General features: G+C 42.7%; 1 protein-coding gene and 2 long non-coding RNA genes across 8 annotated transcripts in view; 1 reads left to right on the top strand and 2 right to left on the bottom strand.

Moving 5' to 3' along the window:
• Window positions 1-26,405, bottom strand: part of LOC111253949 (uncharacterized) — a 76,359-nt gene that overhangs the window by 16,843 nt on the left and 33,111 nt on the right. The window contains exons 1-2 of one of the 6 annotated variants that reach the window (XM_086975717.1): window positions 9,592-9,874; window positions 7,402-7,510 (exon numbers count right to left, since the gene is read on the bottom strand). The exons of 2 other annotated variants lie outside the window; for them this stretch is intronic. The gene's annotated coding sequence lies outside the window, so the exon portion shown is untranslated. Of the gene's footprint in view, window positions 1-7,401; window positions 7,511-8,626; window positions 8,760-9,591; window positions 9,879-26,405 lie in introns of those variants that run through there. 3 more of the 6 variants (XM_086975716.1, XM_086975709.1, XM_086975718.1) reach the window with 3 other exon arrangements.
• LOC147754591 (uncharacterized) lies at window positions 460-8,718 on the top strand. Its single transcript, XR_015317722.1, has 3 exons — window positions 460-643; window positions 1,692-1,899; window positions 8,634-8,718. It is a non-coding gene; the product is annotated as an uncharacterized LOC147754591 (long non-coding RNA).
• LOC147754590 (uncharacterized) lies at window positions 18,230-25,498 on the bottom strand. Its single transcript, XR_015317721.1, has 2 exons — window positions 24,461-25,498; window positions 18,230-24,160 (listed from the first exon to the last, which is right to left on the bottom strand). It is a non-coding gene; the product is annotated as an uncharacterized LOC147754590 (long non-coding RNA).

Genomic DNA, 26,405 nt, shown 5'->3' with positions numbered 1-26,405 from the left:
AACTCCCTTATAAAAAGTGTACTTTTTCACCCATATAAACACATTTTTTTGCCAAAATTGCCATTATTAAAAGCGAATATTCTTTACTAAGCTGTGTTTTTTCTCGCTCGTATTTGCAGCGTGCAAAATTAATACCCATATAATCACGTGGCAAGGTAAAATTCTAGAAATTCTTAAAGTAAATTTTGTTAACAGCATAAATTGTTAGATAGGTCATTGTGGCCTGCCGAACACCACGGAAAGAAAACATGCAGTAGAAAAACAGCTTTTCTAATATGCCAAACACTTAGCAAATTTGGTGGACAATGAACAGACGTTTTCTAAAGTAATATTTTGTTGGTAGTAAATATGCCTTATCGCATATACTACTCGTTTATACTGATACCGAAAAGTGCGGTGTAAAAACGGGTTATTGAACGTAGTCAAAGCATATGAATGCGATGTCGTGTTGGATACGCAGCGTTGGTTGTCTCCTAGGCTAGCCTCCAGAGAGTAGCAGTACTACCACCGGCTGAGATGCGAAGCCATGTTTATCGACTACGCAAAAGATCAAGACCATAATTGAAACGGCAATGCTTTCTGATTTAGGCATCAAGTAAATAAGCTCAAGTTCAAACCTTAAAATTCCTTGATAAGTTCACAAGTAAGTAAACAATCTTAGGTTAGAACTTTTTCGGGTTTATAAGGCGTAATCACCAATTCACTTGCTCGATTTATGCGTTCTAGCTCGCGTTTAGAAGGCATGCTTGTATAGATGCTGTTTCTCCAGACACGCATCCAGTAGATTACTGTTAATACAGATTCAGACGCTTAGATCGAAGACAACTGTAGTCATTCGGATTGCTTAAGGCTACCCTCAATAACTGCATTAACGATTTTCTTAGTTCGGAGTCTTCGCGAGTGTCTAAGGCGCAAAAGAACAGCCACAGGGTCCATCGTACAACTCGATTCTGTGAAACGCTTGTTGAGTTCAGTCGGCTCCAAAATAATCATAACCCGGCATTTTCCGCCTATTTAATTAACTAGTACTTAGTTTGCACCAGTTACTTGCTTGTAGAGCAAACATTTTAATCAAGTTAATACATTGGGAGGTATTGAGAAGGCCAGTGCGTTTGCACCTTCTTTCTTCTTTTGATTACCATCTGAATAGGCGTAATGCGGGCTGTTTCAGCAGATAGATAATTCCCAAGCGTAGATTAGCATAGGAAAAGGCGCGTCTGCTACAGACCTGCTTGAACCTGAATGAAACTTTAGTTCGTTGATTGCACAATGGGTATATACTTTTGAGTTATTAGCGGTAAAATATTCCTCACCTGTAATCCTGTGCCCAAAGCCGTTTACAACAGAGAAATCAACCAAATAAATTGTTCGAGCTCTCGACTTTGAATCTTGCTGTTTGTGGTAAAGATAGGAAATGCATTTGGCATGTACCCCCTCAGCACGATAGTTTGTTCCTGTTGCTGCCAAACCCCCTCCCCCCCCCCCCCCCCCCCCCCTCTGACAAAACCAGGTTTTCAGTCTTATACATTTCACGTGTTCTCATATTCAGTAGGCAAATTTAATACCAGTGCACGGCCGCAAGGACACTCATCTTGCCCTAACGTGCATCTCTATACAAGCGAAAAGCTCATCGACAAAGAGCGGTAAAATCCGTCAGTGCATGTTTAGTAAATTCCATTCGATGCTTCCAGGTAACCTATCTGGCCGACACCAGCTCATTCTCCAAACGTGGACATCTATCTGTGATTTCGTGTGTTCCTATAGTACGCAATCAGAGTTTCTAAAACGTGTTCACGTTTGCTGCACGTATACGAAAAGCGTGCAACCAGTTTGTAGCCAGTGTCGGGTATTGCATGTTCGTTTGGCGTCATCCATTTATGAGATTCCTGCGATTGAAAGGTAGGACTCGGCCTTGCGAAAGCTGTGCTGCAAATGTGCAACGCTTAGTTTAAGGTGGCTGCTTGTCTGTCACGATGTTCTAATCGATGCATGTGTGTGTGTTATATCGATACGGTTGTAAGTACCATATTTGAAATGCCACCTATGCGTTACCTGTTTGCTCTATTGCCGCTTATGGTAATTTTAGATGCCCCTCAAATGGGTAAGCAGTGTAATGTAGAGCCAGTACATGTTCTTCTTCTACTGCTGCTGCTGCTGCTGCCGCTGTCAGATACCGTGGAATAGCTTACTATATTTCGAGCCATGCCTGAGCTAAGCTCCCGACCGGAACAGGAATGAATAATCAATAACCAGACAGTAATAGCAACCAACTCGACATCCTGCATTGGTACCAAATATCGAATGCCTGTATAAAATCGGCAATCCTGCTGCTGCTGGCATAGAATTGAACAGAGAGCGTGGACGCTCGTATTTATGTATGTAATTGTGTACCTAGCTTAGCTTCGCCACTTCACTTGTTTTTTTGCTTGCATTTTTTTTTGCTTTTCTGTCTGTCTGCGCGTCCGTCCGTCCGCATTTCCCTCTGTCTGCCCTCACGTTACTTGCCGCTTCGCCAATGCAGTCGTCTTTTGCTTGCTTCCTCCACGATAATGGACAACGACAAGTAGATGGTGCGATAAAGTCTCTTCTAGCCATCGGTTCCTACGACTGTTACTGCTGGCCCAGCCATTTCAGGCATCGTCACAGGTATCGCCAGTGCTAAATGCTGTTTATGCAGGCCCGTTACCACTACGGCCGCCGCCGTCTATCTAGTATCAATAGCAGTGGCAACGGCAGAGCTGGAATATGCCGGAGCTGTCGTTGGTAAAAGGTGGTATTACTAGAATTGTTGCTACTATCAATGTTATTGCAAAGGCCGCAAAACCTACTGTGAAATTCCCGCAATCCTCGCTTGCGTTTCGTCCGTGTCGTCGGCGAAACGGAAAATAGCTTCAGCGGCGACGTCAAAGCCGTCAACAACAACGCCAGTAACGACGACGACGACGACAACAACGCCGACTGCGATGGAAAACAACGAATCGTTTATCCTTTTCTTTTGACAAGTTACTACCGTCATCGCTGTCGTTGTTTTTCCGACTAGTCAGCGTTGCTGCCATAACGTTCACAATAGTTACCGAACCACGGGTCTCGAGTCCCACGTGCGCACACATCCCCATACGTCAGCGCATCCCGCTCCTCAACTATCCCAGTTCTAACAAGCAGACGGTAATATCATCATCATTAGATTCGGTCAGCTTCAGCTTGGCGTTAAGGTGGCTTGGGTCTGCTGCTCGCTCACTGGCCGGAGCGACGGCAGCAACAGTTGTTGTCGTGACTTTTTACGTGTATGTGTGCCGCCATGCCCTTGAGTGCCTATCTATCTGCCTGCTTTGCGTATATATATATATATATATATATTTGTGTCCATAAATGTGCGTATATATGTGTAGTTGCATCTACATAGACTTGCCCGAGTCAGTAATCCATCTGTTTGTAAGTCCGTTCGAACTGCCGTTGCTTTCCTCGCAATGTTGACCATGAGTGCCCCTGCTGCTGTAGATGTGTGTTTTTGCGTATGTGTGGGTCTCTGAGAGGACCCTCCAAGTCAATGCCGGCGTGGTGTGTCGCAGCAAAGGTGAGTGACCCTTTTTGGCGCACGTGGTCGGACCCTACGACCGAGTCCCAACATATTTCGACGGGCCGGATGGGGAAACTGTAGAATAGCAAACAGAGGTAGAGCAACCAGCTCTTGCTTTGACTTCTTGCCTATCTCACATCTGAGCCGACCAGCCAAAGTCTGTAAGGCAGAAGCAGCAGCAAACGATTCGCAGGTGGCAGGGAAGGCAAAAGGCCTGAGACAGGGAATTAGACGAACGAGCGGCATGAGCCATCAGCGGCCGCCGCCGGTGGCAGCCAACAACCTTCGTCCCTGGCAGGCGGGTCAGAAGCAGCAATAGCAGGACACGTTAGGTAACTGTATCACTACAAGAAAAGACGCGGCAATGCATGCAGCAGCGCTGGTGCCTGTAGTGGTAGTGGCTTTTGCCAGTTAGAATAGAATAACATTACCCGTCCATCGACCGGCCTCTAGACACAGCAGCCTCTAGCGCCGTGCTGCCTAATGTTTAGCGTCTAACGGCTTCGAGGTCTGCAGCCACCGCTGTCGCTGCCGTACCACGTTGTTCATGCGGCCGAACCATTTCTGCCCAGCAGAGGAACGTTCTAACTCCCGTAACACCCAGACCCGTGCCATTATTTCAGCAATATTGTTGTTGTTGTTGTTGATGCCGGTATGGAAGCGCCGGCTTGTTCTCCTTCGCTGCTGCTATAACTACCGCTTGTAGCGGCTGAGCTGAGCTGAGCTGCTAAAGTACTTTTCTGACAATGCAACTCCGGTACGGCGAAAACTGGGAAGTTGCCCGCTTGACTCTTGATCTCTTGCCTATCAAAGCAAGAAAAATATCTGGAGATGGAGTTATTTGATTTACACTTTTTGTTCCCTACTAATAGACAAACAGACACGCTCGTATATATATATATATATAAATTTAAAATATGCGATGCACACGTACATGAGGAGACGCGCATGCAGACGTATTGACGGTACACGCACACACACATACACACATTGACGCCAAACTAAAACACACACATATTTTTAGACATTGCACTATGGCAAACTTCTACGCGGCCTGAGACCCAAACAGCGTGATTAGCACCCACACGGTACAGTCAGACGTCGCTCGGCTAGACGAAATTAATGTTATATATAGTATTATGACGTACTATATGATACAATTAATGTTATACATAATGTAATGGGTACTCTGCGTGTAGTCGCCGTCGGTATCCGCTGAAGTAGCCGTTCTTCGTGTGGGATTAGAGACATAAATTCAACGAGACATAGGATGCGAGAAAAATAAACACATTGTTACCGTTCACAGCAACTGTGCGCAACACTCAACGCATCAGAAGCATTCCCTTACGAACAACAGGAAGCAAGACTGAACGAGACAGGAAGAAGACTACTGAAACAAGACGCGCTTGTTTTAGTTCTGATCGCGAGGCTAACAATGGCCACGGCAGAGGGCGAAATGTTGGATAGAACTGCAATAACTTACAACTATTCTAATAGAGGCAACAGTATTATCAGTAGCGGTCGTTGAAGAGAGGAGATTTGCCCTGAAAATAGTAAAAAACGCTCGTTGTGGTTGAAAACTCTCACATGGCAGTGCACTACCGCTGCTCGCAATGGTGACGGGTGCCACACAGCCGCAAAAAACAACATTGCCGCTATGCCGACTAGCCATCAACAACAACAGTAAATACGGACGAGCTGCTAGTCAGAATAACAGTGTCTGGGACGGACAAGCGTGAGACAATGGGTCGAAGGACCGGCCGCAAGCTTCATGCCGGGGACGTCTGGCCGACTGCATCGGCGTACCGCGGACATGCCCATTACTGGTAAGCGTATCAAGCTTTGGAAGCATCGATGCAGATACCGGTAAAATAAAACGCATAAAAGCGTTTTCCTTAGCGTTACTACCCATGTGATTTCTACGGCTAAAGCAGTTGCTGTTACCCCGCCGTGGCCTGAGCTACTGCACGCGTTTGGCCCTCAGTTAACGGCACTCAGACATTCTAGATTCAGAATCAGTCCATACGAGACGAGAAAGAAGACCCGACGCAGATTTAAGCACAATCTTGGCCAGTCGGTCCAAATCTCTGAAAGATTAACTTGTCTCCGCGTCCATTTTTCACAGCATCGAACTTCTTATAACGGTGCCACTGTCAAAATCTGCTTGTTGTTGTTGTTGTTGACACTCGCTATTTGATGGCTACGCATGATGATATTAGTTACATCGGCATTCGTCCACCAAAAACTGAATCCGCATCGGTTCATATTTATACGGCCACTTCAGTTATAAGGCTATTTTGTAAAATGTCGATTTTCATTAAGGGCTTTCATTGGATAGTTAACATGGCTCTGGATCATTGTTGATATGGCAGTATGCCTATTTAGAGAATACGCATTTTTTTTTTTTTCGAAAATGTTTAACCGCGGTCGTTATTTTGAAATCCGAGTTAATATTCGGCTCACGACATTGCCGTGTCTTCTTCCTCTATTTCCACAACGTCTACTGGCTATTGTTATTGCAGTTTCATACGCTAGGCCAACTACTGCGATGGCTTTCTAGTAGATTCTAAATTTCTAAAACTTCACAATGTCTAAAGGTGCAATTACCTGATTGTCATGACCGGCCTTTCGACCCAAAACCTTTCATAAATAGTAAGGGTTTTTGTCCAGCTTAAGAACCTTGGTTATGATCTGTAGAAGCTTTTTTATGCTGATTTGGGTGTTTAGGATCTTGTTAGCCGAAATCTTGCCTCAGAAAGATAACCGTTATATTTTTATATGGATAAAAATCCGTAACGTTTGATAGATGTATTCGACTAAATCCATATGTTCCGAGATTAATAACACGAGCCCTTTTTCTCCAGGAGGCCTCGCACGCAGACCGGTTTAGTAGGATCTAAATTTGTGCGCACAGATCCAGAAAAAAAATCCCTTCCTGCCTAAAGGCGTGACGTAGTGTCGCCTGTTGTTTATTTTCCATTCTTTTATTATTCGTTTCCGGATACAACTGGGTTGAGTTGCAGAGTAGCGCAGCTGTCTCTAAATTTTCGGGAACCTCTCCCATGTCAAAACACTCGCTACGACATATAATGTAGTCTAAGGTACAATTCCGTCTCGTAGTTCATTTAATCATGTACATTTTGTGCCGTTTGTTGTAGGTATCTTCGCTTTGAGCGTGAATGACTCCGAGGGCAACTCCCTGTGACCGTCGTCGTTCGATAAAAATCTACCAGAAGGGCATTTCCATTGTCTTCGAGTAGATCCATTCTCCACTCTCTCCTCCGCATTATGTGGTAATGAATGTCTTGAGCAGTTTCTCGGATACAATTGGTTCTTCAATGCGTGTCCGGTTCCCAGACCTGCGGACTCAGATCTGCGTTCCAGTCTACGTAGTGACAGCCCGTTTGTTGTTACCTTTATTAGCATTCTCGGTTGAAAGTCTGGCAAGTATTAGAATACCGACTTTAGCTTGCTTTTGGATCCTAGCTTCAATTCCTTGATTTGACCCTTTTTTTTTTTTTTGATGATACTCACGAAACTTAGAAGGTAGTTGCCGCTCCGTTGCGTCCATTTCACTTAGCATTTGTGCTGTGATGGGTCCTTTTTGTAGGATATCTTATTCAATATTAGCTCTATTATGCGCATTGTTACATCTATCCTTTGTATTGAAGGTTGCAATGTATACCTCAGTGTTCTAAAGCTACATCAGTTTTTCTCATTATAAGTAGATGTCTCAGTTGCCTTTGAGATCGGCTTAACTATTGCTGCCGTACAATACTTAATTACAGCTGACGCTGTAATCTTAGCGGCTGTTTCAAATTTACCTTTTTTTTTCGACAGTGATCATGCGCTGGCCGAACTGCTGCTATTGAAACGCCAAGAATTGAGCTAGATCCGATCCCTATTGAGTGGCTGTGTTGTCGTCCCCTAAATCTAAACATTAAAAAATCAGCAAAATTATATTAAAATCTGGCCTATAAATTATTTTTCAATCGTATTTAAGTACTCCCCTTAACGATCATTTCATAGAACGCACCCTTGAATATCCTAAAGTTTCTATTGTTCCATTTGTGTCGCCGTTAGATGCTGGATTCATGATCAATTACTCGGCATGTCTGCGTACGTCTTTAGTGCGCCCGCGTAAGATAAAACCTTTTTTATTCCCACAACGTTGCTGTATAATTCGATCAGTTAAGTTTGTCGATCCCAGTGAAACGCTTAACAGTGTGCAGTATAATATACGTAAAACCCTCTCGGTCAGTGACCGTGCTAAGTAGGCATAGTACGACCCACGCTTTCAGCTTACGTCGATGGTTTCAAGCTTTGGTCGAGAACTAGTTCAACACATCACCGTCATATCGCTGTCCGTCGCAATTGCTATTGTTGGTTTGTTAAAGAACTTTCACCGCGTAAGTCTTTGCCTCCATTTTACTGCCTCGATGACATTCTGTTGTCTCCCCATTTCATTATATTCGTTCGAAAGCTCATCCTATATGAGTATATGTATGCACCAAATATCGTCTTGTGTGTGCTGTGTATTGATGCCCATCCCGGTCCCGCTATCCATCAACGAGGCAGTGAACCAAGTGCTGAATAAAGTCGCAGCAGGTTGTGAATTGTCTTGAGATTTTTTCGTTCTTTCGTTTTCGTCAGCAGGCCCGCGTAGCGTAACAAAAGCTTACGCCAATGTTTTCTTTAAACGGCGTTTCACAAACAGCTTTTCCAGTACGTAAGCCTAAGAAGAATCATTAGGGGAAGGGTGGGCGGGCGGGCGGGCGGTCGGGTTGTCTGGGAAGTCGGTGTGATGAAAAATACAAATGACAGACCTTATCACCGCTTGTAACAGGCTGCTAATTGATTTAATCATTAGAGCTACATAGCATATATTGTACCCTATGGTAAATCGTTTCCTAAGCTTTGACGCTTGTTGGGCCGGACTTCGCCACTGTCCAGTAGCGTATGTCAATGTGTAATCGAACCCACATTTCCAATTGCACTCTCGCGTTTCCTTCTGCCACAAGCTTTTCCATTTCCTATTCTTCACTTTACCTTTAAGTTTGGAGCCGAGTTGCTCTCGTGGGATCGTCGACACTTGTTTGGGATTGCCGTTTCGATGAAATCCAGCGGTCTGCTTGCATGTTGGAGTAACCTAAGAGCATCGCCAAAGCTAATGTAAGGAAGACGATGCCCATTTTTCAACGAGAAACATCGCTTCGCTAGGTGCTCTGGCTTCCAGCCATCGTAAGTTAGACAGTCGTTGATATTCCGAGGTACGGGAAAGCCGTTCGAGACGAAGTGCCCATCGAGCGAAAACGTTTATAAACTCTTGTGTGTTTTTCGATTTGAAGAAGTATTACTGTTAATCGTGAAGAATTTACTAGAACAAAATAAACGTTGAGTATTCGCTTTCTGTGTGCCGAACGATTATGTAACCTTGCTGATATCTACTATACGCAAACTGACATTCAGAACAAACATAGAGGGAGCTGCAGAGACTTTTTTTTTTCATTAATTATGACCTGCAATTTCCAATATTCACGACAACAAGAAAATACGCTACTTTTGCGGTTCCCTTACAGCCAGCTACTCCTATTTAACGAACTATTATGTTTCACATTAATAATGGACCGCGTTTAATTTTAATTATAATCCATAGGAATGGGTAAACGTAGATAAACGAAACACAGAATCACATTTGCTGTAGAAAAAAGCAGCGCTCAGTGGAAGAGGTGACCCTCAATGTCAAAAACGTCCTCAATTCTCTATTTTTTCGATAGCTGTGTAAGCAATTTTTTTTTGTTCTGGCTCCTGCATGAGTCCTTGATTGGCCAGAAACCAAAGACTGATACTTCTTGAAAATCACTTCGATCGGAGTCTTCAAAGTTAAGATTTAATTAGCCCTAATTATTACACGACGATTATCTTTAATAATGCTAATCTTCAATTTTTCATTTAATAGGTATCATTAGAACATATACAAAATCGAAGAAGCTTCTAGAAATGGTCTACCCTACCTGACTACGTTGGTAAATTGAAGCGTACGTAACTCCGATGTCAACACGGTTTGGTAGCCCAACCAACGAATACCACGGAAAGTCGGCGTCTACACAGTTAAGATTTGCAACATCAAACTACATGTTGGATCGGACCTGCTATTGCGGATAGTTAAGGAGAGTCAAATAATAGCGAAACGATTACCGTAGCGATCAATGAGTGCGAACGGCCGCGTTTATTCATTGGCTCTAAGAGCACCGTCAGTAGCGACAACCGGCAAACCACGAGCGAACCAGGGAGTTACAAGAGATGCATTCGAGTGGTAAGCAAGTAATACTGCGCAATTGGCAACGATAGCAACAGTCATCGATACTATGTTTATGTAATTCGATGGTGTCTACCCAGCCCTGACTTGTATTACCACGATTACCAGTCCAATGACTACTAGTATCACGTATACATATAAGTAACACTGAAGATGATGTTGCTGGCGGAAGCTGCACGATTACGGCACGGTTAATGGGGCAGGCGGTATTCGCGCGAATGGGGCAAAACAACAACGTGAGAAGGCGGAACCTATCTAAAATGACTAGACAAGGTATACGGATCCGTATGTATGTAGGAAGCTGTCATTGTCACCAGAATTGCACAGCACATGGCACGCCATTTTTCTACATTTGATACAAAAATGAAGTTTTTTTTTTCTGTGCCTAAAGAAGTGGCTTGTGCACAAGGGTAATCAGAACAGCAAGCAGGTGTGACGTTGGACTTCCGTGATACGTTTCTATATTCGAATATTTTTGGCTCTCTGTAAACGATCAAGAATTTTCGAAAAGGAGCATCTCTATGTGATACGATTCGTAAGACAACCAAGGATCCTCTGTGCAAACAAACTCGATATATCTGAGTTAACTGAAGCATTTGTTTTCGTCATGAGAAACTGTGACTGCAGGCATAAGAAATATTTACGGAGGGTACCTGATGAAGCAATATCTATTCAATACTCTTAATTGTTTAAGAATATGGAGTTGTATTTGGTTGTAAACAGTTCACCGTTCAGACAACCCTATACCGCTGCGTCGTGCGATGAGTTAATGAAGCGCTATCTATCTATCTATCTATCTATCTATCTATCTATAGATACTGAGTGCAACGCGATATTCAGTCCAGGCCGTCCAAATATGACAAAACATTCATTTACTATCAGGTTATTTACATGGAACATTAGATAGAAACTCAGTAGATCCAGTTTCTTTGGTCTACCTTTTTGTCAAAATTCTAGTGCGTTTTACCTAAAAAAAAAACCTAAAACTGGCCCCAAGAACTTTAGTCTAGCAATTTTCGGCTGATTTTTGTATGAATGTGAGATGCGGAGTGCGTATGCACCCTGTCTAATATATCCGTATGACAAAAAGTCTGCGCAGCAACAGGATGCAAGGAAACGGATCAGCTTCTGTTTGGCCCTAGTCTCATTTTCCATTAGGTCCACTGTAGTTCTCTGCACCTGTATGTACATTTCTGACGACTTATCACATCGCGCTTCTGTCTTCCTTCAGCCACGCGATCCTTTGCCTGCGGCCAAGCTTCTTAGATTTCCTACTTTATTCATTTCGGTCTAGCCACTTCATACGATTGGCATGTTTGAAGATAGTATTCTTTTAGAAAGATGCAAACTGCTGATGCAAGGTGAACGGGTGACGTCGACGGTCGTCTGCTGCCGTCGCCATTTTTTCGAAATAATCTTGAATTTGCGATTTGCTCACTCGATCACAATGCGCTGGAATGGAGAAAACGAAGCTGCAAAAGAAAGAAGTGTGAAGGCAAAAGAAATACATTGAATTGTATTATACTATATTTAGGATCTGGAGGGTCTCAATTCGCAATCCGCAGCAATCATCACGAAGTGGCTTTTTTGTTATCTATTTCTATTCCATTTTATTTCTACTCTGGTACGACGATACCAACGATGACAATGAAATAGCGCTGGTGCGGTTCCTTTTTGCTTTGTTATGATGTTCGTGCGTCACAAATACGATCGGGCGGGTTCTATTATCCGTTGATTATCCACCATGGGCATCCATGTATCTCTCCTGCATATGGGCGAACCAGATAGTCAATAGCGTGTATGTGGCTCTCGCCTTTATAAACTGCATGCCATAACATATGCCTGTAAGATCCGTACAGGCATGAATATATGTATCTTTTATATCCCATCTATGGAATACATTCTTTTTTCGTCCAACGATGCCGGCGCGGCGAAGAAGAGTGAACGCGGTGATGTTGCATACGTCTTAAAGTATTCGTTGTATCGACTTCGCATATTCTGAAGTCGTAATCGGGCATAATGTGGGCAGGGGAATGGATCAAGAACGTACCAGCTTCTTTATCGTACAGCAGACGGACCGGCTGCCCGTTTGGCCGCTTTTTAATCCAACCTTACAATCTGCGTCATGTTCAAACAATACGACTGGTGAGTAGAGCAGAACCGGGCGCCAACTATTGGGGGATTTGATAAATGGAGTAGAGAGTGACTCATTCACTAGATAAAACAATTTTGTTCTACTACTCCCTGGGCTAACCCGTGTAGCGAGTGCTTCAATGAAGCTACTATGGATCAGACTTCCAGAACTAAGCAGGTAAATCATACCGGGACCATTCTAGTTTAAGGGTTTGCTAAAGTATAATAACTTTCATGAACGTAGCCAATGCTACTCGTGAATCAGAACACAGGAGCTCACGGCGTTTTACTTTACATAAGGAAATTATTTCTGGCGTCCAAGTAGGACTGACGCATCCTTCGATGACGGTATTTGCTCTGACGTTGTGCTGTCTTTGATTAACCCAGCTCTTAGCCACAACTCTATCCACAAGAGAATTTATACGTTGAGAACTGCACATAAGTTCATGCTCACAAAAAAGACATGAGTTCTAGCAGACCACACTTACAATGGTATAATGTTACAGGTAATACAGATACCGAAAATCATACAGATTTCTGATTACAGTCTTTGAAGTGTGTCCTTGTATGGAGCAGATTCTGGAAATCTTCATATAGATGTTATTGGTGTTAAATAGATAGGCCAACGTCGTTCTCGAGCTTACGAAGCTTGCATAGGGATTTGAAATTAGGCCAAAGCAAATAGATGTTAAAATCTACGACAAAGATGAAAATATTTTACCAATTAACGGTATAATGAACGAATGAAGTGAGAAGGGTCAACTCAGTGCGCTCACTGGATCTCATGTATGCCGTCCTTATAGCTAAAATGGTGCGGAATTTTGAAAACATAGCGCATAATCACTGCAATGTGATTAGTATTTTTTATTATTTGATAACTTAGACGTTCCTAGCGAATAAACCTGCTCTGGCGTAACGGCTCTAGCGTATCTCTAGCGTATTTAATTGGATGTAGACATTATCCCTACAAAAGTTCCGAATAAAAACTCTAAGACCGAAAGGATTGTAGTCTTAAAAAGCACATGGCTGGCTGGCTGCTTGCTTCCGTTTCACTTTAGGCACCCTGTGCTGTGGTTTTCTCTACAAACAGGGGCGAGCAATGAGACTCACATATAACTGCCAACCTTCACTCTATGCATTTACTTTAATATAATACAACTTGACATGGTATCCCTATATGTAGGTTCCCATTTTACGGTGAAAGCTTTTAGTTTACTTGCTGGAAAAGTTCAGTCGCGTCTGGACCAAACTGACAACAAGATTACCCACTGCTATTCTATACAACTCAGAAAGTTCTCGACGATTAGGAACGAGTCCTCGACACGGACCTAATCAATACATTCTTCGGGGACATGCAAACGAACCAGCTTTTACCAGCCGATCCGAAACGTAATACGCGTAATAGTAGAGAATTTAAATGTCACAACTCCGTAGTAGTATTAAAGGCGCACCTCAAAGATGGACGTCCTATGCCCAGAGATTTTCCTCATTTACTTGTTAATGCTACCCTTGTCGATGACCAAAAAGATCGACATCAATGATTACGGCGTCCCGTCAACGAATAGTTAATCGCGCTTCTGTATGATGCACCGTTGTGCCCGGCAGCTTGGGGTCAAAAAATATAGCGTTTTCATGAAACACTCGGGAGAGGGTTCGATTTTTTTGCGAAGGTAACGTGTAACTGCTTCCGTTTACGCAACGCTAGTAATCCCGACAACGAGCATCTGAAACTACAATGCAAGGCGCACGCGACTATTTCAACTTATAACTGACTCTGGAATTTTTCAAAGCCTGAGTAAATAATTTGTTGAGTTTGAGATGATCCTGCGAACAACCAAAGCGGTGAAATCCCAGAAAAGTGGATAGCATTTCGTTCGTCTAGGGGGCTACTGAGGTGGAATGCATCAACAGCTATATCTACCACGGGTTGATACTACTACTTTTGAAGGCAATTTAGTGGACGTATTCAGAGGAGACTGGCAAAAGTCTGGCTTGCTGCTACGATCACAGATAAACCGCTCCTGTCGTTGGTTGAAGTAACACTTCTCCTGTTCGACTTTGGGCGATGGGCCTACTAAATCATGCCCATACATAGAAGTATCTAGCAGCAAACCAGCGCTCCCGTCTTGACTGAAACAATTCAGACTTTCGTAACCGTGTCTTGAGAGTCCATGCCTCAACCATGATCAAGCTCACGCGCTTACCTGCTTGACCGGGCTGCCCATAAAAAAAGGTGGCGATTTGTTTGAATTTACAGCCAACTAAGTCGATTCGATCCGAATACACCTTTATGGTAAAAAAAAAGGCTAATTATTAATGAATTTACAATACGTCAGCAGCTTATTGTTCTATAAGCAATTCCGCGTTTTCGTTATTGTATAAACCATATTATTTGAAGTTGTGCCAGTGACGTTTCTCCACTGCGGGGGGTGGGGAAGGGGGAGGGTGCATTTTCTCGAATTTTAGCAAAGTATTTTATGTTACCAGACTGAAGTAACCTATAATAGACCACTGTGTGGCCTGCGTTAACGTATTATTTATATGTTGGCTTAAAAGATCGATCTGGAAGTCCTATCCACGCTGCATCTAAAAGCAGCCCTGCCTTCGTTGAGCAGCGTGTAAACGTTCCCTCATATAAGCTCGCCAAATTTCCAAAAAAAAAAAGACGAAATTACGATATTTTTGCTATTGTTAATATAGAAGTCGGCATTTTTAACTACAAAGAATCTATTAAGTACACCTAGTACAACTTATTGATACTAGTCTAATTCATCTTCTTCATTCATTGTAACTCTTCGGTTTTTTAGTCAGCTGATTCCAGGAACGGTCGCCTTTACTGGCTGGAGAACCGTATAACCTCAGGTCACTAGCATAGAGGTCGTGCTGAACCACAGTATAGGTTATATCGAAACTAAGAATACTAACTAAGAGGTGGTAGGCGCATTATTCTCAGCCGCCGTGATGTTTGCCTACTAGACTCAAAGTCACAGTAGTAATCTAGGTTCGAATCCAAGTGCAGACGCACTTCGTTCTTGCTTGAAGGCAGCCTCTTGAAACGGTGCCTAACGGCAGAACACGACGCAGAACTCGAAACATTTCTGTTAGACATAGGATTTTCGAGACCCTCAAAGGTAGCCTTCTCTGGAATTAAAAACGTCAGTAATTTTCACACCTAAACTTCAGTTCATTTCATTTCATTTAATTTAATTTATTTACATAATTTAGTTTAAGGAATTTAATCAGATTGTAGGTTGGCATCGTCAGATTGGCATTACTTGTAAGATTCTGAAGCGGTAAGACGGATTTTTACCCTCTTAAGATCAAGTCATTATCGCGCAGAGGGACTCGGCATGCGTGTGTGCAGAACCTTTATAGCTGATAGTAGAATGCTAGATGGGATAGAAATAACAGGGACTTGTTTAAGCTAGCGGATGACCAAATGATTAAAGAGGAATGCTCATTGTTGTTTACACTTTTATTTGCTAAGAAATAACAACGGAGCCAAAGGCGCCTTCAGATGCTTTGAATTTAGTCAGATCATTACAGTTGACTAAATTTGAGTATATATATATATATATATATATATTTGTCCACACGGACTGTATTTGGCTCGTATGCCGGACAAAAACTCCTTTAAGTTATCAAAGTTCGAGTAGACTCAAGATGAAGATCCCTGTGATGGTGCCTTGCTAACGTGTTTCGCTTCGAAACTCATAAAATAATCGAGGCTCGTAACTGGACGTAGACACGTCGCGCTTCGTACCGATAGCGGCTAGTCAGCAGTGCCAAATCCGAAACATTAGTCAGACTTGAATTGGAGGTAAGAATTGTAATCGAGCATCGTTCAAGCAATAAGAAACGTATTCGTTAGAGCAGGAACAAGTTGAAAAGTTTAGATTAGGAAATCGTTAAGCGTCCTGTTGAGAGCGCAACAAGCGACAAATAACCTTATCTAGATAAGGAACGGATCAGTTCATGATCGCATGATTTGTAAGAATCTATATTTTTGTCCGGCGTCAGCGCGCTTTTTTAAGTTTACGACAGCTTCAAATAAAACTGCGTTGTGCTCTCCGCGAACAAATGGATTAGTTATGGATAGATTGTTTATGATAAGGAAAATTCAGATCGATTGTTTGCCGACGGTTTTTCCAAACTTAACAATGGCCAGGCGGGTAATGTCTTGAACAATTCGAAATAGCTTATTGGTAATATGGAAGTGATTGAGTGGCTTCCCTAAAAAAGTCGATATCGGCTGTCAACAATCAGCTAATAGTAAGGAGGTTTAAGTCTCCGTATCTGGGTGCGGCTTCCATTGTATCACGCAACGAATTGAATAATCTGAGAAAACTCTCTAACTGTCTCAAAGCTTCACAGAGCGAAGACGAAGATTGAGGCGAAGACGTGAGTCCACTCTTCTTCCGGACTACTGCCACGATAAACGACGCCCAAAAGCGTTAATTACTGATAGGATCAATGAACGCTTTGTGTCTTGACACCCCACCCGCGGCAATCACTGTCCCGTCTGTATAAGGCTAGAATTTCAGGAGTCGCTTTATTTCCCTGTGAGTCAAGCGTGGGACTCGACCCAAGGCCGACCCAAGGTTCATCACTACAGTAGACGAGTGTCCTCTTCATGTGATTTAGCTCGCCGTTGATCACGCAGGTAGGTCACTGATGTATCCTCTACGTGTTATGCCTCAAGCAAGCGACATGATGATCCTGCGTTGGTTTTATGCTTTCAAATAGATAATATATCCAGATGTGATGAAGATGTATCGATACATTAAATTGAATTTCAAAAGAGAAACTATGAATTAGAGCAACAGTAGCAGAGTCACACAATTCACGATCACCATCTGTTTTCTAATCGCTATTTATTGCCTTTTTCAATGGAGGAAAGGTGTATGACGGCAATGCGCGGCGCAAAGTGGGCGAAAAAAGAATTCGATTATATCAACAATACTAATGTCTATCATTGCTACGTTATTGTTAATTTCTCGAGGTGAACTCGGTATACAAGATCAATATGGGTTAAAATGATAGCTGCGTTGAAATATTTTGCCATAGATAAGACGGCCTTGAGCACTGTGCACGACTCTTCCGCTCTATAGCAAACTGAATTAGACCTTCGCGAGATCATGTGACTATTTAGAGTAGCGATTACGAGCTGATGGAAAGACGGCATTAACTTAATCCTCAAAAGTAACACCTTTTTCAATGAACAAATCTGTGTTCTTTCTTATACCTATCAATAAAAATAGCATACGGTTCTCAGTGATATTCGGCATTCTAAGATCGTGTAACACACTGAAATTTATGTCCCGCGAAAAAATTTCGACAGTGACGGTCCCGTAAGTTTGCATACTTTGACAACTGCCACACCGACAGAGTAACTTGAAGCTTATTCCTGCGCTAACTTCGTACGCACCATATCGGTATATCGTACGTATGATTTAGCCATCAAACGGTTCAGTGAATACTACAGAATACATTACCGCAACGGCGACATGATTGATTGATTTATTTAAACATCTGCTTGTCCAGAGCTTAATGTTGCGTTTTATAGCTTAACCACGTGTATATATCGTTTGGTAAAACTGGTAAACCCAATGTGTTGATTTATATGTGGGTATGAAAGGTTTCAGTGTCATCCCTTACAAGATAGTTGTTTGGCAATCTTTTTTGCCTGTCAGCATCTTTACCTATCTGACGATATCAAACCTTGAAGGGAAATAGAAAACACCTACATAGATGCCCGAGGCGGCTGAACTGGGAAGTAGAACAAGAAAGAAATCGGCTCAATGAAGACTATGAAAATCGATGTTGTTATCACATTGTCGACGGTCGACAGAGTGTTTACTGTGAGTGACCGATAAGCAAAGTATTTTTCTATCTTATGTTTACTTAACAATTAGAGTGAAGATTGTATCTTTTAAAAAAAGAGAGGAAAATGACTAATCCTATTGAATAGCATTCTTGTCGATTTGATTTAAATTTTTTTAGTCTCTTCGTTTCTTGGTTTGCAGAACGCCTACTTGTTGAAGGTTTCCTTGTCAATCTCAAATAAGCATCAGAGAATTTACTCCGAACAATTTTCTGTCACCATTTTTTTGTTCGATTGAGTATAAAATGTTTGCAAGTTGAAAAAATTATTTGCTTCAACTGCATCGTCTGACCAAACAACAGAAAACACAGTAAAGAAAACAGCCTCCCTTAGACTTTTTTTGACAGCACTTGGCAATGGCATACCATTCAACATTATACAGAACTACTGCCCAAATGATCTGACTGTTGAATAACATCGTATTTATATAAGCTTTGGCTTCATATGACGTACGGTGGTATTAAGGCTTTTTTATGTTGCTTCATATTGCTCGTTTATTTGTACACTCTGATACTTTTTAAGCGATCTCTTTTAATGAACTCGCGTTTTCGATGCTCGAACTCGCACGCCACGTGTCGGATCTTGTTATCTGTTTATAGTCCTCATACGAATCACAGCGAGAAACAGTCGTACAGCCTGGTTAGTATATAGTCTCGCAGACTGCCGCCCATCAACGAGAGTGTTGTTTTGACTGAATCGAGAAAGGTAACAGAACATTTAGGCTTGAAAATAATGGGAAATAGGTCTCGTGCCGTAACAACATGGTCAACCCTCCATTGTTTAATTAAAGTAATTCTTAGTACGATACAATCAATTAAATAATTCCATCCAAAAAAGACACGGATAGTGTACATATGCATATGATTATCATAGGTATCCATTAGTCTTAGCGTGAACCCTTTAAATTACGTTACTGAATAAAGATTTTATGACTTGACTTTTTTTTCTGGCATCGATCCAGCATCATGCGCTAGTGATACTAACAAAATACACTACCGTGTTAAAGGGCCTAACTATATTGTATCTGTACACCTTTCAAAATTAAACATTTCATCTTATGGTATCACATTGAACTGGTAGCGAGGTTTGTGATCGGGCTTGTTATATCTGATGTTTGTGGTTAACTGCTGTGGGCCTCAAGACTGGACTCCGTAAATTCGAATTAGCATTACCGACAAATAAAAATGATGCCAATAAATTACAGACGATGCAAAAAAAACTTGTTTAATTAACACGAGCGTGTTAAAGCGACCTTGACGTCGATGTGCAGAGAATCCATTACCGGTACTCAGAATCTTTTACCCTGTTCGTTATTTTCATTGTTGCACACATGGGTCATACATGCACAACCAGATATCCCGTTACCATGCCCTATACGTTGTTTCAGCTCGATTTTATGCCTTCCCTATAGTTAAATTTGAAGCTTCAGCTTAGAACTTACTCTGCTAGACCCCTATGCGGTTCAGCCTCTAATCCTCTGATTGAATTAGCCCATATTTATGCGCAATACATCTTCCACCACCGACGGCAATTGCATGCTTTTGGCTGTACCTCTTTTTATCATTAATGTCCAGCCACGGTGAGAACCCTAGTAGACGTCCTGCGGGCACCTCAGTTATTGCCTGGTACCCCTCAACGGCAACCGAGAATGTTACCGCCCCTCTCCTGTCTGTATTTACTGGCTCTACTCAACGATGTAGCAAACAAATATCTGGTGACGAGTGCTCCTGCCTCCGCTGCTGGTGTTGCTTCATGCGCTGTAACGCGGTAGATGCCAATGGCTGGTACCATTGTGACGACGCACGGCCATCATAGCCGCCATGACTAGTGAGATTTGCCACGGTGGTAACAGCAGCAGCAGCATCGACAGCAATGTGATGGTCTTTTCTCGAATCCAATCGCATCTATTTCAAAGATGTCACAAACGCTGTTGTTATTGTTGGGGCTGCAGCGGCTCGTTCGTCGCTCTTGGCCCGCCTTCGTCTGTTGATTGTACTTCGTTGCATCGACGGGCACAATATAATGCTAAAATCAATAGCCTTCTAGCTGTCCGGACTTCCACTCTGTTGTCCCAATTCAGTTCGGTACTGGAATACGTACTAGCCAAATAGCCAGTGGCAAACGCAGGAATCGCACTTTTCGCACCTATATGGTGTCTATGCAGTCTCTCACTACATCTGCTCTGCGCCCCTTACATCTTGAGCCCACGCTGCTGTTTTCATCCTGTAATTTTATTAGAGGGAAGTGTCAGACTACAAAAATGTCCAGTTGGGATTGAAGCGCTGCACGAAGGAAACCGACAGAGAGGACGCGGAAGATATCCGGGAGACATTTTCAATCTCGTTCTCGCTCTCACCCGCATTTCCTCCTGCTTCAAATTAATACATTGTGTGTTTGCCCCTGGGTAAGTTCTAGAATTTTCCAGTTCATCCGTATTGCCGTGGTCTATTTGCTCAAGGTGCCTGCTGCTATTGTGCCTAGAATATAGATGTTGATCCCCGCATCCGCTTTCCGACACCCGTCGTTCGCAATGGTGGTTACCAGCAAATCACTAGCCCTGTTACAGCCACCATTAGCGCGACAACAGCGACGCCTAGTGGGTTGGCCCTCTCAGGCCCCTTCGACATCGGCGTCGTTACGGCTCTGATCGTTTTCATCATCAACATTATCATGACAGTGCTGGTGCGTCGCTAGTATCATCACTACAGCATTTACTGCGCTCCTGCGTTTGATTCTATTTGGCCGCGTGCCTGCCTGCCTGCCTGCCTTCCAGCCTAATCCTATTCATGATTATGTTTCTACTGCTGCTATTGCTTTTTCTGTTGCTTCGGCCCATGCTGCTTGCGCTGCCGCTGATGGCTGAACGGTTCTCTGCTTCCGTCGGCGGATGACGCTACCGCGGCGTTCCTGCGCCTTCAATCAGCAAATATTGCAGTACAGGCTATCAGCTGTGGTCCATGAGTTTGTCTTCCTGTTCGTAGAAGAGTAGTTGTTGCGGCAGCGCCAGTACTAGGCTGTTGGCCAAGTGCGTCATTTCGTCTCCATGCCGTCTAGTTAGCCAGCCTTCCAGCCTAGTTAGCCTTCCAGCCTAGTTAGCCTTCCAGCCTAGTTAGTTAACGGCGCTGCCGTTACTGACTGCAGCATTGAAATCCGCTACCTTTCTAGTAGACTGGAGAGTACCGTGTATAGACTATACGGCCGAGGGACGACAAATCGTCGCGAGCGTCGCTCAGCTGATATTGGTTTTGACGCTTTGGAAGGCGCGGCGCAAAAATAGACCGCCGATAGAAATAATCGCAGCTACCTCAACATATATACATATAATCTGACGCAGTTTGGTTGTACGTGTGTCTATGTGTGTGTGCACATATAAATGGGTAAGAATCCGACACGAACAGATCGAATGAAGGAGAGACAGGCTTTAGCGCGCAGCGCGATCCGTCCGTTCGTCCATAGAACTAAATAAACGTTCATGCCTAAATGTGAGCTGTGACGGTAGATAAGTTACCTAGAGGAAGTAAAGCCAAACGAGGTCATACAGCGGACGATCAAAGGAAAAAAACTAAGCATTCTAACTTTGCCGTAGGTAAAATCTGAACAGGCTCTTATATGAAAAGTAGTAACGAAATTGATTCTAAATGTGGAAATGTTCAGGTTAAACAGGACGGGCCAATCTTTCGATTTAACAGAAATCGATTGGATTTTCTTAGAATTTACTTGGATATTTAAACAGTGACGCCTTAAAATATGTCTCCGTTGATACCTACCGAGTTTCCATTTTGCCAGTAGAAGAAGTATGCCGGGTGAGGACGCATGTAATTTGCTAGTAATGAAGCTCATCAGCCAATTTTCATCATTGATTTAGTATATTTAACTGATCACGGATGAAGTTTACTTACCGGCGCTAACTCCCGAAAGCGTCAAATTATTTTTTAGTAACCACATAAATCAAGTCTTGAGCTAAGAGCATAAATCTTTAGTGAATCTACAGTGTCTGGAATAGCACAGCGCATTTGCAGGAACCGCCACCTTCTCATCCTATTTCCATTTTAACGGATACTATAGACACTGGTTAGCTATCTGCAGTAGAAAAAAACAATGTTTTTTCAAGGTAGTCACCAGAAGCCAGGACACATAAAGCTAGCTGGCTTTAGCTCTATAGCGGCATTAGTAATTACAATGTCCTGGGTAAGACAGCATAATCTTAATGTTTGCCCTATTTGAAATTACATAGTCGTACTTGTTGACAGGCTTGGGACAGATATTTCTGAATGAATTCAAATATATACAATCTGAAAGAAGCTGCACTCTGCGTTACCGCGACATAATTTACCTTGATACCAAAAAGAGCATCATTTTACTATAGGACTTAATGTAAAACACATTGACCACCCGCCGGTAGGTAAATTAATTTTACTGATGGGCGCACTAAAATAAGATAGGTAATTTGCCTAACGGCTTAAATATCAGGCAATCTTGATAGCAGCTAATATAAGCGTACCTGTATTTGTCATTAAAAGCTAAGAAGAATGAGCGGTACTTTTATTTAAACATAAACACATGACTCAAATGTCGCCTCAAGCTGTCTTTTTGTCAACTAGTCAAAATAGTATCTTTGTTTCTAACTTCAGGAAATGAGAGCCGTTTATTCTACGAAAAAAAAAAAAAAAGTCTTTCTATACTTCATTATCTAGAAGTGCGTGTATATTTCAGCTATTTGATAGAATATAGGCCATTAGAGTAACGAGTCCAAAAATCCTACTAAGACCTTTATTGAGGAACAATGTAATATATGATCAAAAACTGTAAGCGTTCTACAATGAAAGGAATAGTAGTGATTCGCGCTGACCGATAACATGCAACCGAGGTGATCGTCTGTATTGGCACATTGTGGGCTTTATGCTATAACAATAGCTATTTTCGATGTATAAATAGGTATTTTGAAGAAAACCCCCACCCCAAGTGGTTTTTTCGAGAGCTATGGACGAATTCGAACGGGATCGACAAACGAAACGTTGGTATTCGGAGCGATGTTGTTGCTCGTAACCCACTGATGAGATAATCATTCAACACAAACATCCTCGCTGTCAATGCAATTACTTTTCATGGCCCACTGATCACTTAGTAACTTCTGCACAAACTTTTAGCATGTTTCCAATAGAATTACGATCCATGTCTTAGATAAACTTTAGCACTCGGCAATTAGCCAATACAAAAGAAAAAGATTGCAAAAAAAATTACTTGAAGAGTACTTCTATTAATTTAGAGAACAGCAATTATGAGTAGGTAGTATTGATCTGGGATGCCCAATTTTATTTACCAGCTCGAGCCAATTCAGGCATGACATATTTGAAGTAAATGAAGAAATACGAATTGAGATCTGTTAGTAAATTTACTGTTCTCTTATATTACGTGTTACAATATCGCCTACCAATAGGCTCTTGAAATTTTTGAAGTTACCGAACATAAGCTTGAGTAAATTCGAAGCTTCCTGTTCCCCGAGCTGATGAGTTTACAGGGCGGGTACCCCATAAAGCCTCGGTGAGTACAAATGGCCATATATAAACGCTCTTTGGGTATTTGAAGAGTCTGCAGGACAAGTTGTGATGCGCAACAAGCCTTGACATAGAAGGCTTAACGAATTAGCTAACCCGGTCTAAAGTAATTCGCACGAGGGGACTACGTATACTGCAGATTTAGACTATTACCCAATCAAAACCGACATATTATTGGACGTTCAGAATCTTCCCTTACCCTCTACTGATGACAGTGGAAGTCTACCAGTGTCTAAAAAATTTGTGTACAAGAGAATAACGTAGAAATAGGCGTAGAAAGCTGGAATCGCGAGCCTTCAGGCTGCCCCAATGTCCCTATTGTTAAATAATTAAATAAACTGCCATAAATGTCGTTATTCAGTACATTGGTATATATATATATATATATATATATATATATATATATATATATATATGGGCGTATTATTATTATTATTAACGTTATTTACTCTACTGTGCTTTATACTAACTCAGACTTACTGCCACATCAAGTCGGTACGCTTCGGGTCACATTAGTCGTTAACGTGCAGACGTGCAAATCACCGAATGGCCTACCTAACCAACATGTACACATGCCTGTGGAAACTATATTGTCCGTATTGTGTAAATACTTACGATGCGACACCGTAGTGCCGAGAAGGGGCTCACACCAAATCAGCTTTCACAATGATCTCAGAGAAGTTTACAGAACTCTGGAAATCAGTGAGAAAGCCCGTTTCGTGATTCTGAACCACCCTCTCTATCCAGCGGCGAATAGTAGTAGAGGCAGAAGTAACTCGTTAGCTGGTCGATTTATCATTTATCGATCGACTGCCTGATTCGTGACCAAGCGGTATCGCATAGCATCGCCACACATCGACGTCATATGGCAATAAACACATAATGACGACGACGTCTGACGATGGTTGATCTATAAGGATTAGTGTTCAGACTCTAGAAGGTAAAAAAACAACTGCATAGGAATAAAATTTGAGTGAAAGAAGAACACTTACATGGTCTGGGTTCGATCCTTCGCGAGTAAAAGCAAGGTCGATCTTCTTTAGTTGTTGTGGCTGCTGGTCCTGATTGTTGACCATCGAAAGTATTAATTCTCTCCCTTGTCAACAAACCCTTACTAGGCACAGCGCTATAGATCGAGCCATAGTAACAATCAGCAGACAACAACGATTGTGGCAATAAAAAGCGGTCAGCTAATTATAAATAAGGCTCCTGCTATTGCCTGGATAGAGTCACGCACTGAATGCTGCTAAACATCAGTGGTTCTTCAAGCCCTTCTGCTTTCAGCCAAATTGTCGTTTCTTGCTTTCCGACATCGTTTTCGTTCTTAAATTATATATAAAATCCTTTTCGACTTTTTTTGTTTTTACTTACAGTTGCTACGTCTAAAACCAATTGCTATTGACTTCCCCCGTTGTACCTTCTTACATTTTCGACTGTTCTCCTGTCATTGTTGTTAGGCCTTTACGCTTGGGTCGCTCAACATCAAAACCAGCCGGCCCTATGCCCGGGGACGACCACGAAACCTACACGAATCCTTGTTGCTGATGAGGGTAAGGAGACGTCCGCGCAAATCCACAGCATCAACAACAACAACAAATAGATAATCCAGCAGCGTAAATGGCAGCGGCAGCTGCTGAAGTATTAATTCTATGTATGACACAACCCGGTGCGTTTTACGAGAGTCAGCAAAAGCAACAGCAGTGGTCTTGTTAGCTGCATAAAACGGAGCTGGTTTGTCGGTGACGATGTCCGCGGCGGCACATAAAGCCGGTTTTGATTTGCGCTGGCATCGCTATGCCGCTAGTTGTTGCACCTGTTTTATGCGAATGCGATACAAATGGATAGCGCGCCGTAATGCAGCAACAGGTACTTTCTACACAGCGCCTCTGTCTAGACAGGCTGAATAGCAGACATGTTGGCAGCCCCTCTGAAAGCGCGATTCGACCCAGACAAGAAATTGCGTGAGACAGCAGTCAATGGACAACACTACAACAGGAGATCCGGATGAGAACAAGGGAGCGAATAGGAAATCAGTAGGACAAACATGGACTCTTCTCTCCGGACATAGTCTTTCCTACGCCCAGTCAATTTGACTGCTTCAGCCTCCAGTAACAGTAGTACCTGGTTGTTTCAATGCGACCTGTTCTATCAGTGCCCGTATGTACAATAGTTGCTGTTATAGAAGATAAGTGTATTCTGAGATGGAACCAGGAACAGAAAATTCTTGGAACGCGAATGAAAAAAAAGCACATGGCCTTGTGCCATCGAAACACTGTTAACATAATCAGGCGCAATCTGAAGATGCTATTGGAGAGTGTGTTCTTGTACGGCACCGTATAAATAACGAGAGTGTGTTTTCCTCTGCTTAGTCTTCGCCGATATAAGTTTCTTCCTTTTGAACCGTGTAAAACCCATGGCTCGCTTTTGGAATTATAATGCCCTCGTACTTAGGACAACGTCATTGCTCAAAGTATACTGTTGACAACATGGAGAGGTGTTTTTCGTACGTCTATAGAGACAGCTTTTACTCCGTTGCTAGTTGCCAGTTAATCGGGGAAAAACTCATAAGGCAGACTTATTTCTCAACGTGGCCGCGCAGTCATACGTAGGTCAATGTACACCTAGACACATCTACGTTTTTGTCCCTGCTCACATGCATGGAGTAAGGGTCCGACAGGCCAAAGTTGTCTGCAGTACTGAAGCAATCATCCCGATAGGTATTTGTATTAATCTTGACCATAGGTGGTCTGTCCGCGGTCACACTGACCGTCCACAGTAAATTGGCCAAGTGAAGCTGAGTTGCGGATGGCGGCGGCGGAGCGGCGTATTTATTACACCTATTCGTACAGCCTTTTCCTAGTCTTGTCCGTGACGACATTCGCTATCGCTGTCTTTCGCGTTCCCCATCTCGCGCTCGAGTTTTCTTTCGCCGTTGTT

This window comes from Varroa destructor, unplaced genomic scaffold (assembly GCF_002443255.2).
Source record: "Varroa destructor unplaced genomic scaffold, Vdes_3.0 BEIS01000007.1, whole genome shotgun sequence".
In the NCBI taxonomy this organism is placed as follows: Eukaryota; Metazoa; Arthropoda; class Arachnida; order Mesostigmata; family Varroidae; genus Varroa; species Varroa destructor.
Note: the sequence above shows the minus strand (reverse complement) of the source record. Positions and strands in the feature narration are given on the sequence as shown.